The 16,669-nt window shown below is 51.3% G+C and overlaps 1 pseudogene across 1 annotated transcript; it reads right to left on the bottom strand.

Moving 5' to 3' along the window:
• Positions 1-2,613: 2,613 nt before the first annotated feature.
• Positions 2,614-8,507, bottom strand: LOC125510818 (protein FAR1-RELATED SEQUENCE 5-like; annotated as a pseudogene). Its single transcript, XR_015615363.1, has 6 exons — positions 8,302-8,507; positions 8,019-8,186; positions 5,817-6,486; positions 3,873-4,067; positions 3,441-3,728; positions 2,614-3,346 (listed from the first exon to the last, which is right to left on the bottom strand). The product of XR_015615363.1 is annotated as a protein FAR1-RELATED SEQUENCE 5-like (transcript).
• Between the last annotated feature and the right edge of the window lie 8,162 nt (positions 8,508-16,669).

The following is a 16,669-nucleotide window of genomic DNA, read 5'->3' as shown; positions in this document are numbered from 1 at the left end:
TCGAACCATCTCCAAAATAAACTTTGAAAGCAAGAGTGGTCAAGAAGAAGCCCCACAACAGTCTCGTTAAAAATGACGGCACAAGACTAGGTTCAATATTCACAATGTTTCCAGAGGTTAGATTCGCCAAGGGTTGTTAGCACTTAAACTGCTATGCAGACTTTTGTTTACCGAGGGTTCAAATCCCTACGTTTCCATTTTTCTTAATTCATCAACATTAAGGATCACAAGTATAAAATCAAATAGAAAAATACTAGCAATAATAACTTAAATTATCTTACTTGGTCCCGTCCAAACGAAAGAAAAAAAAACACATCTTAATCTCTACTTATATAAAGATCTGAGTTGGTGATGTACTGTTCATTTTCGGAGGCATTCCTAATAAGTTGCCAAGAAATTAATCACATCAATTATCATGGATTTTATATTGTAGACAGATGTATGACAATCTTTCGATTGGTTGATTCACCTAGTTCATACTTTGGGTCATTTTTTATTTCCCAAATCAGTGACTACAAGGCAAATGTGTTTTAAAAACCCAAGCAAGAAAATAACTTTGATATCAACGCATGGGTACAACACATTAGTAGTATTTAGTTATAAATTAAGGGACCAGCTAGGTTCAAGTCAACTAAAATAGAATTTATGCAAGTCATTTTTGTCAATCAGTTTTTTCCATCGTGTGGATGAAGCGCCCAAGGTTGGCATGCTCGTATGTAGCAGTGTATCAAGACCTCCTGTCAGAACAAGGCACGGAGTGCATTCCATGGTCAAATAATGCATGCATGTTTCGCAAAAAGATTAATAATGCATGCATGTGTTGTTGCTTCTCTTCACCACTTGTCATTCATGGAATTAGGAGGATGGAAGGAGCCACCATTTCACATCACGTGCATGCTATTTCCTGGGCATGTGATGAATAAATGCGTTACACATACATGCCATTCATGGATAAAATTTGCTGGATAACTGGATAGGACTAAATGCATGCATCACTCACTAAACAAAAGCTAAAACCAAACATAATACACAACTAAAGACAAAAATTTATTTTTTTTATAAGAAAGAATAAATTAAGGACAATTATATAACCTAAAAGAAGAAGGAAAATGTTAAAACACATAAAACAAACAATGAAAAAAATTGCATAGATTGGCATATAAATTGCACTCTTTCATAATATGCAAAATTTAAGAATATGGTAGTACAATTATTAGACATTGGTATGAAACACACACACACATTGGATAAAAATTGAGTCAGTGCATATCCATGTTACGGGGGCTATTATTTGATAGGTGCCTAATTGTTTTTGGGTGTTCACTCGAATTGTCTCCACTACTCCACCACCTGATCAAGATACAAAGGCCCATCCAGCTTCTTCTTTCTCTAGCCTTCTTCTTTCCCTTATACCAATACTAACAAAGTAAAACAAAAACAAAAAGTTTTCTCATGAAGAATGAATTAGTGGCATTGGTATTACCCTTTAAGAAGAAAGAATAAAAAGAATAAAAAAACAATGACAAAAAATGCACAAAAGTTAAAGAAAAGTTGTGTTATGTTATAATATGCAAGAATAAGCATATAATGGTGGTTTTTTCACAAAAAGATTTTTCCTAATTAGGAATTAATTAGTGACATTGGCAATATCCATAAAGAAAAACAAAATAGTTAAAATAATGACATTTTCTAAGAAGAATGAATTAGAGGCATTGACATTCGGAAAATGCGAACAGCGGCCGCGCACCAGGCAGGCCGGTATCGAGGCCGTGAAAACGCCATGTGGATTCCCGCTCGCAGCATATCCCTCGCGTATTTGATTTATTTTTTGGCCTGTATTGGAGGAGCCAGGTCCCACGCACATGCAAAAGTCTATAGGCCTTTGTCTCGCACCTGACATGTACGAACAGAATTTTGGCGTGCTGTACATGCTCGACCGGGGATGGTGGAGACATGTACGACGTGCAATTTCCCTGTGGAGCAACGTTGCTGACTCACAGCCACAATTTTCTTCAATCGGGGGACGTGGCATTCTGACGATCAGCTAACACGCAAGTTGGTTTCCTTTACGTACAGTTCGCTAAGCAGAACCAAATAAGTTGTTTTGTTTCACTAATTGTCAGGTCTTGCCCATGATTTTGACAAGTGTCTGGGTTAGTAAGATGTGCCCATGCGTGCAGTACATTTACCATGATGCATGTCATGTGATGATGGTTATCTAACACAAGTTTAACACTTGGCTGGAACATTTGATGGTTTCAAGTCAACGACGCGTTCAGGTTTTAGGTGTGACGGCCGCTAATAACCATAGAGATATCATTAGCCAGTTCGGGTTTTATGCGTGAGGCACGCTGTTGTGCATCAACTTTGCACCGCGCATCATGGTTCTCTTTTCAGAGTCATGTCTCTTATGGGAATTTACTACGCCGTCACCTCACCCACAGTTGTCTCCATCTACCCCTGCCCTCGGCATTCATCTCTCGAGCCCCCGCTGTTCTTCCCCGGCTTTTGTTCTGAAGGAGCAAGCCGGAGCACCCACTATTGGCAACAGGAAGATGCAATAAGTTGCATGTACGCCGATCTCCAAATGGCTACGGGGAACATCATGGCAAGCTAAGAAACACAAGGACAACAAATCACTCACACGATCAGTCCCCTTACCCAGAAAATGTTCTTAAATCAACTATAAGAAATTAGGCTCGAACGGTGCACTTTTCTTAGTGCCACAGACATTCCGTCGATGTCCAACCACCCCACAGTTGCTACACTTCGGCAATTTCCTTGGAGCCTTTGGCAAATCTCCTCTCTGTGGGCAGGTTGTGCATTTGTGACCTTGCAATCTGCAAATTGTACAGAATCTGGACCTCTTAAGATGATTCTCATAAGGAGCTTTGTCTCGACTTGTCGTTGGTCTCCCCCTCTATCGTTTTTTCTGATGCACCCCCACACCTGAACAATTTGAATCAGCATCTCCATTATCCGCATCTTCACCACCACCATTTTCCTAGATCGCCCCCTCTGTAGCACTGGCTACCAAAAGTTGCTGCTTCTCTCGCTCTGCGAGCCCTAAACCATCCTTTTCTACACTCAAAGGCAGCAAAGTAGCATGGACCTCCTTCATCATACTCATGAAAACTTCATAACATTCAACATTGCTGTCACCAAGCACCACACACTCAAGCGCTTTCATGTACATAGTCTGATGCCTGAATGTATCACTAGCAGGAGGCCCTCTGTCTTTCTGGTACCTGACCAAGTGTTCCGGGAGAATGTCATGAGCCTGTCTTGTCCAGCGCTTCATTATGTGCTTCTCAGGTATTTTTGCCAAACGGAAGTGAACCATCACCTGCATAAGATTATACCGGACATCAATCAACTAGTCTCATATGGACAAACGGAGCGACAACATGATTTTTTTAGTCATCACAAAGGATACAAACCTGCAAAGTATGGCAGCACACTAGGCCAGAATGTTCAAACATGCCACACTCGCAGCTGAAAAAACTTTCATCCTCATTGACTTCGATTTTGAACTGGACTTTACTCCATTTCTCTCTGTTCGCTGCTTAAACATGTGTCGACTTATAAATCCTCCTAGGAACAATCTCATCCAGTACATGTGCACCACATTTGTACAACTCTTCACCAAACGTCTCAAACATGGCCTTCGTGTAAACTTTGCTAGCATGCCTCTCCAACGGAAGGTTAAATCTAAGAGATACACCACTCTGCAACGGGAATAGACACACACACATCACAAATGTTAGGATGTCAACCCATTGCCAAGTATGAAGGCTTACATAGAAAGTAGGACATTTTAAATATTCATTTTCAATGAACACAAATGTAGGGGGAATGATGGAGATTTTTACCAGTGGTGTTCTTTTCTCCTGGAAGCTTTCTTCGGATTGTCGGTCAAATTAAAGCTTCTCAAACTGCTTGAGGAACAGATGCATTGGACATCCTGGAGGCACGTACTCCTTCAGCAGGTGATTTGTGCTCTCACTCCTTTGTGTGCTCGTCATTTTAGCACAGAAGACACCCATGAAATATGGTTTAGCCCATTTTGTTGGGGAACGTAGTAATTTCAAAAAATTTCCTACGCACACGCAAGATCATGGTGATGCATAGCAACGAGAGGGGAGAGTGTTGTCTACGTACCCCCGTAGACCGACGCGAAAGCGTTGATGCAACGTAGAGGAAGTAGTCGTACGTCTTCCCGATCCGACCGATCCAAGCACCGTTACTCCAGCACCTCCGAGTTCTTAGCACACGTACAGCTCGATGACGCTCCCCGGGCTCCGATCCAGCAAAGCTTCGGGGATGAGTTCCGTCAGCACAACGGTGTGGTGACGATGATGATGTTCTACCGACGCAGGGCTTCGCCTAAGCACTACAACGATATGATCGAGGTGGAATATGGTGGCAGGGGGCACCGCACACGGCTAAGGAACGATCACGTGGGTCAACTTGTGTGTCCTAGGGTGCCCCCTGCCCCCGTATATAAAGGAGCAAGGGGAGGCCGGCCGGCCCTTGGTGTGCCAAGGAGAGAGGGGGGAGTCCTTCTCCTAGTGGGAGTAGGACTCCCCTTTCCTAGTCCAACTAGGAGTAGGGAGGGGGAAGGAAAGAGAGGGAGAGGGAGAGGGAAAGGGGGGCCGTGCCCCCCTCCTAGTCCAATTCGGACTCCCCATGAGGGGGGGTGTGCCACCTCTTGGGCTGCTGCCCTCTCTCTCCCCTCAGGCCCAATAAGGCCCATTACTTCCCCGGGGGGTTCCGGTAACCCCTCCGGCACTTCGGTTTTCTCCAAAATCACCCGGAACAATTCCGGTGTCCGAATATAGCCATCCAATATATCAATCTTTATGTCTCGACCATTTCGAGACTCCTCGTCATGTCCGTGATCACATCTGGGACTCCGAACTAACTTCGGTACATCAAAATGCATAAACTCATAATAACTGTCATCGTAACGTTAAGCGTGCGGACCCTACGGTTCGAGAACAATGTAGACATGACTGAGACAAATATCTGGTCAATAACCAATAGCGGGACCTGGATGCCCATATTGGCTCCTACATATTCTACGAAGATCTTTATCGGTCAGACCGCATAACAACATACGTTGTTCCCTTTGTCATCGGTATGTTACTTGCCCGAGATTCGATCGTCGGTATCCAATACCTAGTTCAATCTCGTTACCGGCAAGTCACTTTACTCGTTCTGTAATGCATCATCCCGCAACTAACTCATTAGTTGCAATGCTTGCAAGGCTTATGTGATGTGCATTACCGAGAGGGCCCAGAGATACCTCTCTGACAATCGGAGTGACAAATCCTAATCTCGAAATACGCCAACCCAACATCTACCTTTGGAGACACCTGTAGAGCACCTTTATAATCACCCATTTACGTTGTGACGTTTGGTAGCACACAAAGTGTTCCTCCGGCAAACGGGAGTTGCATAATCTCATAGTCATAGGGAACATGTATATGTCATGAAGAAAGCAATAGCAACATACTAAACGATCGGGTGCTAAGCTAATGAAATGGGTCATGTCAATCAGATCATTCACCTAATGATGTGATCTCGTTAATCAAATAACAACTCTTTGTTTATGGTTAGGAAACATAACCATCTTTGATTAACGAGCTAGTCAAGTAGAGGCATACTAGTGACACTCTGTTTGTCTATGTATTCACACATGTATTATGTTTCCGGTTAATACAATTCTAGCATGAATAATAAACATTTATCATGATATAAGGAAATAAATAATAACTTTATTATTGCCTCTAGGGCATATTTCCTTCACATTTATGCCGGACTTCGTATATCTTCGTCAGAAACGGATGTTTCTTGAGTGACTACTTGTCCAACATCTGCTGCCACCCTTGCTCAAATTCCTCCTCCGTGGTCATGTAATGTACAAGCTTGTGAAACTCCAGTTTGAATTCACTGTTCTTGCTCCAAAGCACACCCATTGACTCTTTCGCTTTTTTCAGGACATGCCACTTGCACCAACGGTGTACTGTGTTTGGCATTTCTGCCTCAATTGCAATTTCCATAGAGCGCACTTGATCTGTAAGTATAGTTTGTGGATGCTTCCCACCAACCATACGTATGAACTCCCGGAACACCCACCTGAAAGATTCTTCTTTCTCATCTCTCATCATGACCCCTCCAAAGATTATACTCTGGAAGTGATTGTTGACACCAACGAAAAGACCAAACGGCATGACATATAGGTTGGTCCTGTATGTTGTGTCAAATGTAATTGCATCACCGAAATACCGATACTGATCACACCCCCTACTCGTAACCCACATGAGTGTTTTTATCCTGCTGTCTTCATCTACTTGCACGGTGTAATTGAAGTCAGGATCATTTGCTTTCATATCAGCCTGAATTTCCATTGTTTTCATAGCGTCAGAGTCTGACTGGTCCTTGTTCAGCTTCCTACACAGTGTCTTCAATGAACGCTTTGTATTTCAACTGAGCCAAAAAAAACTACCCACAATGCTGAAAACCTTCCCAAGACCAACATTATTATCGCGGAGTTGTTTCACCAGATCCTTTGTGTATCTATCGATGTGCTTGTGTGACTTCCAATGCATTTTTCTCCACATGTCACAGACAACGGGTGGTTATGGCCAGATTTTGAACTCTGATATGTACCAACCGTTGTCCTTTGAACGGAGCAATCTAATCATGGCTTCACACCCGCACCTTCATGATCGACTGTTTTCCCTCATTGGTTTGCCCTGCAGAGACGGTAGCAAGTACAAAATAAATGTTAGCTACAGATTACCCAAGGTTATGTAGCGCATTACTGCAACCAAATAACAGATCATATTATAGAAGAAAAAAATAACTAATGCCATATTGATTATCGGCATATGAGTGCACATACTGCACAAGCACACAGTATTTCTTGCATACATCTCTTTCGATTAATGTTCAGTCTGCTTTTCGCAAGCCTCACCCCGAAACCATATTCCCATGAATAGAGGTTGTAGAACTCATAGGCTTCATCCAACGAGTCAAAAGATGTGCCAATTGTTGGATTGACGACTGGCCCAGATTTTGTCTCTGCATAAGCGCGAACTGACAATTCAAGTATTATTTTCCTATCAGGGTTCATCTCCCTCTCCTCAGGTGCCTTCCCAATCCTAACCCTCCAGACAGTGTTTTTGTGGAAAAAAACGATGGATGAAAATGCTCAATTACCCTCGAAACAAAATATATCAACATAAAGAACGTCAGGCATAATCGCTACATCCATCCATGTAACAAACCTAGAAACTTAGCTCAAACAAATCATAAAAATCCAAACTACATATTACAGATCCCAGGATTCTAAGTATCTCATTCACCTCCAAAATCATAAAAAGACCACATACATATGCCATGGATACATTTTTATCCCACACGAACAGCGAAACAAAAATACAAAACATACCACAGGGCTCATGCAGCGACCCAACTCCTATAAACTGGAACTCTTTTAGCTATAATGCTATCATGACTGCGTCAAACAAACGAATCCAACACACTAAAAATGGCACAAATAAATCAATAATTGACTGATGCATCTACAACCATAACCACTTCCTTCGGTGTGAAAAACAAAAGACTAGAGATAACAGTTCCAACTTGACAAACGAAACCAACGCATTATAATGCCACAATAAATCGGTAATTGACTAACGCATCTACAACCCAATGAACTTGTTTAGCTGTCAAACTCAATTCCCCAAACAAAACAGATCCAACTTAAGCTTGCACAAGTTTTCCACCACATGTCCCTAATTAGACACCAAATACATGTTACCTTCTCATATCAATATCTCACAACAAAAACCAACCGTCATCTATACTACACAGCAATCCAAAGAAGGCGTACTAACTGCCGGATCAATCAATATAGTCATAGTATGGCAGAACAAATCAAGGTTCGTGCTAAACAATCGCCAAATAGACGACGAAAAAATTGTTATGCAATGGTGCCCCTGACTAACCTTTGCGTCCACCCGCTGGTCCCTTCGGAGCAAACGTCATATGTGGCTCCCTTTCCCACAGCCTGTGGCTCGCCGGCAGCGACCGCCTCCACATTCACAGCGCTCATGGAATCCTGAGACTCCAACGGCAGTACCGGAGTGCTCCACACCGCATCTCCGTCAATGGCCCTGCAAGAAATCAAATCTAGCTACATGAGTCCAGATCTTACAATGGCAAGCGGCGCTCCGCCATCGGTGGGAAGATGCTCGCCGGTGAAAAAATGGTGGAGGAGACTACGCGTACCCGTTTAACTCTAGGCCATTGGTAGACATGGTGACAGAACAGCTTCGAGGCGGCGCCAGAACAACTTCAAGGAGGCGCCAGAACAGCTTCAAGGAGGCGCCGTCGCCGGCCCAGGCGGGTGCGTAGAGGAAGGGGATGGAATAGAAAATCTGCCGCGTGGCTCTGCTCTGATCCACTAGATTTTCCGTCGCAGCGAGGGGGGGCATCTATCACGACGACCTGTGCTGTTTCGAACCAGCCCGTGGGCCACAGTTCCCTGGTGCACGTCATGTGAGCATTGGCAGAAGCAGGAAACAGAATCCAGGAATGGGCCGAATAGAATACGCCTATGCGAGCGCTAGGCATATGCCGGACCGCATTTCATCCTATAGTCCTGGCAAAAACCTGGCCCGAACTGACGGATTGCACATCCCAAGGCCCAAAAGAACGCGCAAGATAACGGCCTGCCAGGTGCTCGGCCGCCATAAGCCCGCACTCCATTGTCATTGTCCTTTAAGAAGCTTTAAGAAGAAATAAGTTATAAAAAATCAAAATAAAATTTGCACACAATATACACAAAAATTATGCTTTTTTACAATGGGTAAAAGCATAAGATAGTGCAATATTCACAAAGGAGACATTCAGAAGAAAGAATGAATTAATGGGATTGGTATTATTCTTAAAGAAAAATAGAATAAAATATTAACTAAAACAAAATCAAAATAACTAAGTTTATAAGGAAAAATAAATTAGTGGCATCGGTATTACCCTTTAAGAAAAAATGAAATAAAAAATAAAGCAAAATCAAAACAATGAGATTTTCTAAGGAAGATTGAATTCATGGCATCGGTATTATCCTTTAAGAAGAACTAAATGGAAAAAAATAAAACAAACAATAAGAAATTTGCACACAATATACAAAGAAATTGTGTTTTTCTAAAATAGGCAAAAAGGCATATAATAGTGGAGTTTCCGCAAAAAGAAAAAGTTTCCTAAGAAGGTGTCATTGGAATTACCCTTAGAAAAGAAAGAAAATGAAATAATGTCGGCGTTCTGGGAACGGGGGTCCCCAGACTTGCCTGCCTGCGGCCTGCGGCGTGGCTCAAAGGGGGCCCAGCACGGCCCATCTTCATCAACGCAAGACTCAAGACCCTCGCGAGGGGCCAAGCCTCGCGGGGCGGATGACGTGGAGCTTCCTCAGGCGCGGCCTCGTCAGGCTGGCTCATGAGGAGGCGGAGAAATCAAGGCGGGGTACCTCGCGAGGTGCCCGTGACGCAAGCCATGATGACTCAGGGCGCCAGGCGGGTGCCAGCCCGCGCAGCGTCCTCCTTTCCTCTTTGGTGAAAAGGGGGCAAGCGCAGCCACGGAGTACCGAGGCATCAGGCAAAGGTTGCCATTTTGGTGCAACGAGACCAAGACCAGGAGGACTACGAGACGGAGGTCACCGTGGAGCCCAAGACGGCGTCATCACCAGAGCTTTGCGCAGGCGAAGACTGCTTTTGTCAGGATAGCTGATACTTGCTGTCCCCCTTCAAATTAGCCCTCCATTGTTGGCTCCCTTCCCGCTCGATATTTGGGAAGAGGACCAGGGCCTCTATAAATAGGACCATCCGCCCACATAACAAAGGGGCCGGCGGGTGAGAGTAAGGCAGTGAGTGAGAGAGAGAGAGAAGGGTGACTGAACTCCTCCTAACAGTTCATCGCCCCAGCCAAGAGCAGACCCTCGCGAGGCTGTTCTTCCTTATATTGTTCATCATCATGAGCCCAAGAGGCAATCCACCCACCAAACACTGGAGTAGGGTATTACACCACAACGGTAGCCCGAACCAGTATAAACCTTGTGTCTCTTGTGCAGTTCTTTCAGTAGTCTAGATCTTTGCGAGACGATGAGGTAGAAGGCGTAATCTTCGCGCGCACCCCAGAGTTCGAACCTTAAGGGTTTGCCGGAACCCGAAATCCGACATTTGGCACGCCAGGTAGGGGTGCGCCGGAATTTGCCTTCCACCGCTCTGTTCTTCTCTGACCGTCGCGTCCATGTCCGACGCTCGTCGGCCCCGCGCCGAGCGCCGGGCCGCCATCGCTTCCCGCGTCGCCCAGACGGCACCCGTCGGCGGACGTCCTCGTCGTTCCCCGTCACCCGCCATCAACGCCGCCACCGGCCCGGCGGGGGGCGAGAAGCAAGCGTCGTCTCAGCATCCATCCGTGCGGCAAGACGGCCGCACCGCTACTCCATCGCTCGCACCAGCTGGTTCTTCATCCCACGCGCTTCGCGCACCCTTGGAGGCTCGAGCTGCGCTCATCATGGCAAACGAGCTCCTGCACTACCGTCCCGTCGACGACATCTACGAAGAGTGGCTCGACCGCGTCGCCGAGCTCGTCCGCGCCGCAGGGGGCTCTCCCGCGTCGTCCGTTCTGCTACGCCACACCCTACTCCGCGCGGGCAACGAAGCTCCGGGGGCGTACCGGCCGCCTCCTCTCCAAGAAGACGCCATGGCTCCAAGGCGCGTGGCCCCTGGGCGGAACCCGCTCCGTCAGGTGCCAGCGCAGCAAGAACGGAGCTGCCAAGAAGTCCCTCGCCCGTAAGGAGCTGCCCGGGCGCTCCAGCTCTGGCACGCCAAGACCCCGCGCTGCTCCTAGCTGCAGTGCGTGGGGACCCTCAAGACCGAGCCCTCCACCAGCCGAAGCCTTTCGTGGCCACCGCAGGCTGCCGTGCCTACACCACCGAGCTGCGTAGCATCGTGTGGCCCGGCAAGTTCAAGCCAGACCTGCCTCCTCGTTACGACGGCACGACAGACCCTGCAGAGTTCCTCCAGCTCTATGAGCTGGGCATCGAAGCTGCCAGCGGGGACGAGAAGGTCATGGCGAACTGGTTCCCCATGCCGCTCAAGGAAGGAGCTCGCACCTGGCTCCTGAATCTGGCTCCAGGCACGATCTCTTCCTGGGACCAGATGCGCACCCGCTTCATCGCCAACTTCCAAGGTACTCGCGACCGGCCACCCACTGTGAGCGACATGCGCCGCATCAAGCAACAACCCGGAGAGATCCTGCAAAAGTACATCCAGCGCTTCAACAGCGCGCGCCTCAAGATCCCCAAGGTGTCCGAGGAGGCCATCATCTCGGCCTTCTCCGATGGTGTGCGCGACGTCAAGATGAAGGAGGAGCTGGCGATGCATGAAGACCTGTGCACCTCCCTGGAGCTGTTCAACTTGGCGACCAAGTGCGCCAGGGCTGAGGAGGGACACCTCTCCCTCCTCGAGCTGCCTGCCGCAGACCCAGAAGAGAAGAAGCCCAAGACCAAGGACGTGAAGCGCAAGGGGGCTGCGGTGCTCGCGGCAGAACCAGACACCAAGCGGGGCAAAGATCTGCCTGAATTCCCCAGGGGCAGCCGGTACTGTGTGTACCACGACCTCCACACCCACAACACCAACGAATGCCAAGAACTCCGCGCCGTGCGAGAAGGAAGGATCGGCCGTCGTCCCGACCGCGCCGGTCGGGGCTACGGCCGAGGAGGAGGAAGAAACACAGGACGCTGGGAAGACCGCGGCCCGCGCCCAGGGTGGCGCGATCAACCTCGCGAGGATCGCTGGCGAGACCTGCCTCGCGAGGGGGACTGGAGGGATCAACCTCGTGAGGATCGCCCACAGGGCCACGCAGGCCTCCCTCCACTGCCGCCTCAGCCAAGGAGGAACGAGGACCGCCATCAAGAAGAAGGGGCTGGGGGCTTCCAGGAGCCACGCGCAATCGCCTACATCCTGGGCGGAGCTCAAGCCCCAGCCTCCCAACGAATCTTCAAGCAGTTTGCCCGCGAAGTGAATGCAGTCCTCCCCAAGCTTGAAGCAACGCGCCCTCTCAGGTGGTCGGCATGCGCCATCACATTCAGCTCAGCGGATCAACTCAAGTGTGTGGCCACAGCCGGAGTCCTCCCGATGCTTTGCTCCCCAGTCATCAGCAATGTACTGGTCACCAGGACCCTCATCGATGGTGGGGCAGGGCTCAACGTCCTGTCCGTGGAAACGTTCAACAATCTCCAAGTGCCCTACGACCAGCTTCAGCCAACCAAGCCCTTCTCCGGAGTCATCGACGGCTCCACGGTCCCAATTGGGCAGGTCCGCCTCCCTGTCACCTTCGGGGCACGCAACAACTACCGCACCGAGCTCATTGACTTCGACGTCGCCCACATCCACCTGCCGTACAACGCCGTCCTCGGGTACCCAGCGCTGGCCAAGTTCATGGCCGTGACTCACCATGGCTACAACGTCCTCAAGATGCCAGGAAGTGGCGGAGTCATCACGGTGCCCTGTGAAGAGAAGGATGCAGTGTGTTCCCTGGAGCGAGCCTTTCAGGCCGCATCACTGGAAGACCCGGATCGCGGAAGCAGGAGACTTCCCGAGACCACCCCCAAGAAGAAGAAGACATCGCCCGGACCGGCCACTCGGGAGGCGGGCCCCTTAGGGCCCGCATCTGCCCAGGGGGAACCTCCTTCCATCGCATAGGAAAGCGCGCCCGGCGCCCTCCTCAGGCAGGGCTCAGGGGCTCTCCCCTGGAAGGCCACCGACCCGGCCAGGGTCACGAGGGAGGCGCTTGGGCACCACGTGGAGGCGTGTTTCGAAGCATATTTCCCTCAAGAAGGAGCAAGGCAAGGAAGGTCAGACCCGCAGGAGTTCGTCGACAAGGCCATTCAAGAACTACAGGCATCAAGAATCATGAGAGGTTGCCGCCGTCTACCGGCTGTGGCTCCCCATCCAGGCGAGGATGGTGGGCTGTGCGTCTGCATCGACGTACCAGGGCTCAACCAAGTCGCTACGATGGAGCGCCTCTGGCCCTCGCGAGTGGGGCGCTGCGGGGATCTGCCCCACAACTACGTTCGCATGCCTTACGGCTTGCCGAGCGCGGCTGCTACGTGCCAGCGCCTCATGAGGGGCATCATGGAGGCTCAAGAAGACAGGCGTTCCGCAGCCTTGGCGGAGATGGAGATGATTCGCGAAGAGCTACCAGTGCCTCCGGAGCCTCTCGAGGCCCCTGGGCCTGGGGGCTCGTGAGTATCGGCTTCCGCAGCCCACCGAGTCTGCTGCACCAACACCCCTTCGCCCTCGACACCCTCAGGTGACATCTTACCAATTTAATTTCCAGCTGGGAGCGCCCTCCCAGGGCTGCATCGTTCCCAGGCCGCATGGGTCCGTCCCTGCGGTACGTATCCCTTTTATTTCATGTCGTTAGCTTGCTTTGATGGGGGCGCCCCTCGGGCTGCATCATCCCCAAGTCGCTCGGGCCCGACCCAGGGATGTCTACCTTCCCAGCATCAGTTTGAATGAACCCCCTCCTTCGCAGCTAACGTGTTTGATCTAGTTGCCTGCTCAACTGACGCCAACTGACGGAATTGCTCCCATAACGGCACGACGCTTGCGCATGGGTCCGTCCCTGCAACGCCGACAAACCTGAATGGCTGAGCTCTGGCCGCGGCAGCCCCGCATGGCGCCACCTCGTCAAGCCTCCAGTGCCTCACCTCCCCTCGGAAGCAACTAACGGCAGGCTGATAATTGTCATGGCAACCTCTTCTTCCTTCTATGATGAGTTTACAGGATCCCCTAAGGGAGTTGCACCAGGCAAGGCCCTCGCGGCGTTCCTTTCACTCTCGTCCGCGCGAACCGCTTGCACGTTAAAGGGGGGGTGCCTGAGCATCGCGACTCAGGGCTCCTACTGGCTCTCTAGCCCTCACCCTCTGGCCTTCACCACGGCATCGTGACCTGGCATACCAGCGACGGCTGAGACTAACTCGAGGGCCAGGACCCGAGGACGTAGAGCAGAAAGGGGAGCAAAGGCAGGGGAGAAGGGGCGCGCGAGGACCTCGCCGAGCGATTCCGCTCCTGCCGACGCGCGGACCCGACGACACGCCAGGAATAATCCCCGACTCTCGAGATAAGTCACCGCCCGAAAGCACTGGCTATCATAGCACTACCCCTGCACCTAATGCAATTCCGTGTCAGCGACACCGCTCTCCTTTCTCGCCGAGCGACGGCTGCTTGGGCGCCAAAGGGGACCTCCTGAGCATCGCGGCTCAGGGGCTCTTACCGGACCCCGGGTCGCTCACCTCCTGGCCTTGACCACGGCATCGCGACCTGGCATACCAGCGACGGCTGACGCCGCCTTGGGACTGGGACCTGTCGGCGCAGAGCACCAAGCCCTCGCGAGGTTCGAAAGGGAGAACTGAGTTAAGACGGAATCAGCAACTCGCACAGCTCTACAGCAAGGGTTATGTATTAACAAACAGGATTACAGGCACCTTACAAGCCCCCATGGGGCGCAATTTGATTCCTCGCAGGGAACGGACCCTAAGGGATGCTAACTACATGCGCTCCTGCAAAAGATGCCATCATCAATAGTGGGCCGTCAAGCGTTGGCGCCAACCCCATCCAGATCAGAGTCGGCGACGGCCAGACGAGCCCGCCCTGCTCCAGGAGCGGCGCCGGCTCGGGGGCTCATAGCTGTCGTCACTCGTCTCCGGAGTCGCGAAGATCTCGCTGGAGTCGCTGGATCCTCCGGCGCTTCCGTCGCCTGCCGAGCCGCCAAGGGAGCGGTCGACGGGCCTAGCCCTCACCATGGCGAGGTCCTAGCCACCTCTCCCGGGGCAACACTCCAGCCGGCGCCCGTTCGCGTCGAAGACCTTGAAGGACATCACCGAAGCGCCATAGTACTCCAAGTGGACCACGAAGACGCCCCTCACCTTGCAAACCCGGGCGATCTCTCTCCAGCCATGAGTCATTTAGACCTCGCCCGGGGCAACGACCGCGACCTCTTCCTCGGTCGCGAGGGTGCTGCAGCCAGCGTGCTGCAGCCAGAGCACCAGGGGCTCCCCTGGCGGGATGATGGAGGCGAAGAAGGGAGGCAGGCGGATCCAAGACTGGAGAGGAATGGCGACGTGGAGCACGAACTCTTGGGAGGAGCCCTCGGCGTGGACCCCAAGAGGAACAACCCACACCTTCGTGACCCGTCGGCGCCGACGACGGCGCTGACCGCGGGGATCGGCATCGACACCTTCGAGGCCCTCGACGTGGGCATGCAAGGGAAGCGGGAACCCCGGCAGAGCCCGCTCGCACCGAGGCCTCAACACCACCTGACGGTCCTCCTCGTCCCGGCTGCAAAGAGCGAGCCGTTTCTTCGACGGGAGCGGGTCTGGTCCCTCTCGAGGGGCCTTTCCCTTCTCCGCTGCAGAGAACCGGCGAATCGGAGCCATCGCGGCAAGACGGAGCAAGGATCGGGAAGAAGGAGAAGCAAGGAGGGATGGACTGGAATGGCACGCGCAGTTCCGTACTTATAGCCGGCGAAGGCCAACAGCCGGCCTCCTCGATCGCAGGTAATCATGACATGATTTGCATGCAGGGACTAGTCCAACCCGCGCGATCACCGAGGCGTCGTGGGGAAGCGGAGACGCCCACGTCCCATCAACCGCCACGCGGCGCCCAAGCCCGCAGGCTGTTAGGGCCCGCGGCGCTTCGCCCTTGCCCTTTCGCCTCTCGGCAAAGCCAAGTCCGGGTGCGCCTTGGGCCCGGGGGCTACTGTCCGTGTTCTGGGAACGGGGGTCCCCAGACTTGCCTGCCTGCGGCCTGCGGCATGGCTCAAAGGGGGCCCAGCACGGCCCATCTTCATCAAAGCAAGACTCAAGACCCTCGCGTGGAGCCAAGCCTCGCAGGGCGGACGACGTGGAGCTTCCTCAGGCGCGGCCTCGTCAGGCTGGCTCACGAGGAGGTGGAGAAATCAAGGCGGGGTACCTCGCGAGGTGCCCATGACGCAAGCCATGACGACTCAGGGCGCCAGGCGGGTGCCAGCCCGCGCAGCATTCTCCTTTCCTCTTTGGTGCAAAGGGGGAAAGCGCAGCCGCGGAGTACCGAGGCATCAGGCAAAGGTTGCCATTTTGGTGCAACGAGACCAAGACCAGGAGGACTACGAGACGGAGGTCACTGTGGAGCCCAAGACGGCGTCATCACCAGAGCTTTGCGCAGGCGAAGACTGCTTTTGTCAGGATAGCTGATACTTGCTGTCCCCCTTCAAATTAGCCCGCCATTGTTGGCTCTCTTTCCGCTCGATATTTGGGAAGAGGACCAGGGCCTCTATAAATAGGACCATCCGCCCACTTAACAAAGGGGCCGGCGGGTGAGAGTAAGGTAGTGAGTGTGAGAGAGAGAGAGAAGGGTGACTGAACTCCTCCTAACAGTTCATCGCCCCGGCCAAGAGCAGACCCTCGCGAGGCTGTTCTTCCTTGTATTGTTCATCATCATCAGCCCAAGAGGCAATCCACCCACCACACACTGGAGTAGGGTATTACACCACAATGGTGGCCCGAACCAGTATAAACCTTGTGTCTCTTGTGCAGTTCTTTCAGTAAAGATCTTTG

Source organism: Triticum urartu, chromosome 2A, assembly GCF_056163025.1.
Source record: "Triticum urartu cultivar PI428250 chromosome 2A, HENAU_Tu73, whole genome shotgun sequence".
Taxonomy (NCBI): domain Eukaryota; kingdom Viridiplantae; phylum Streptophyta; class Magnoliopsida; order Poales; family Poaceae; genus Triticum; species Triticum urartu.
Note: the sequence above shows the minus strand (reverse complement) of the source record. Positions and strands in the feature narration are given on the sequence as shown.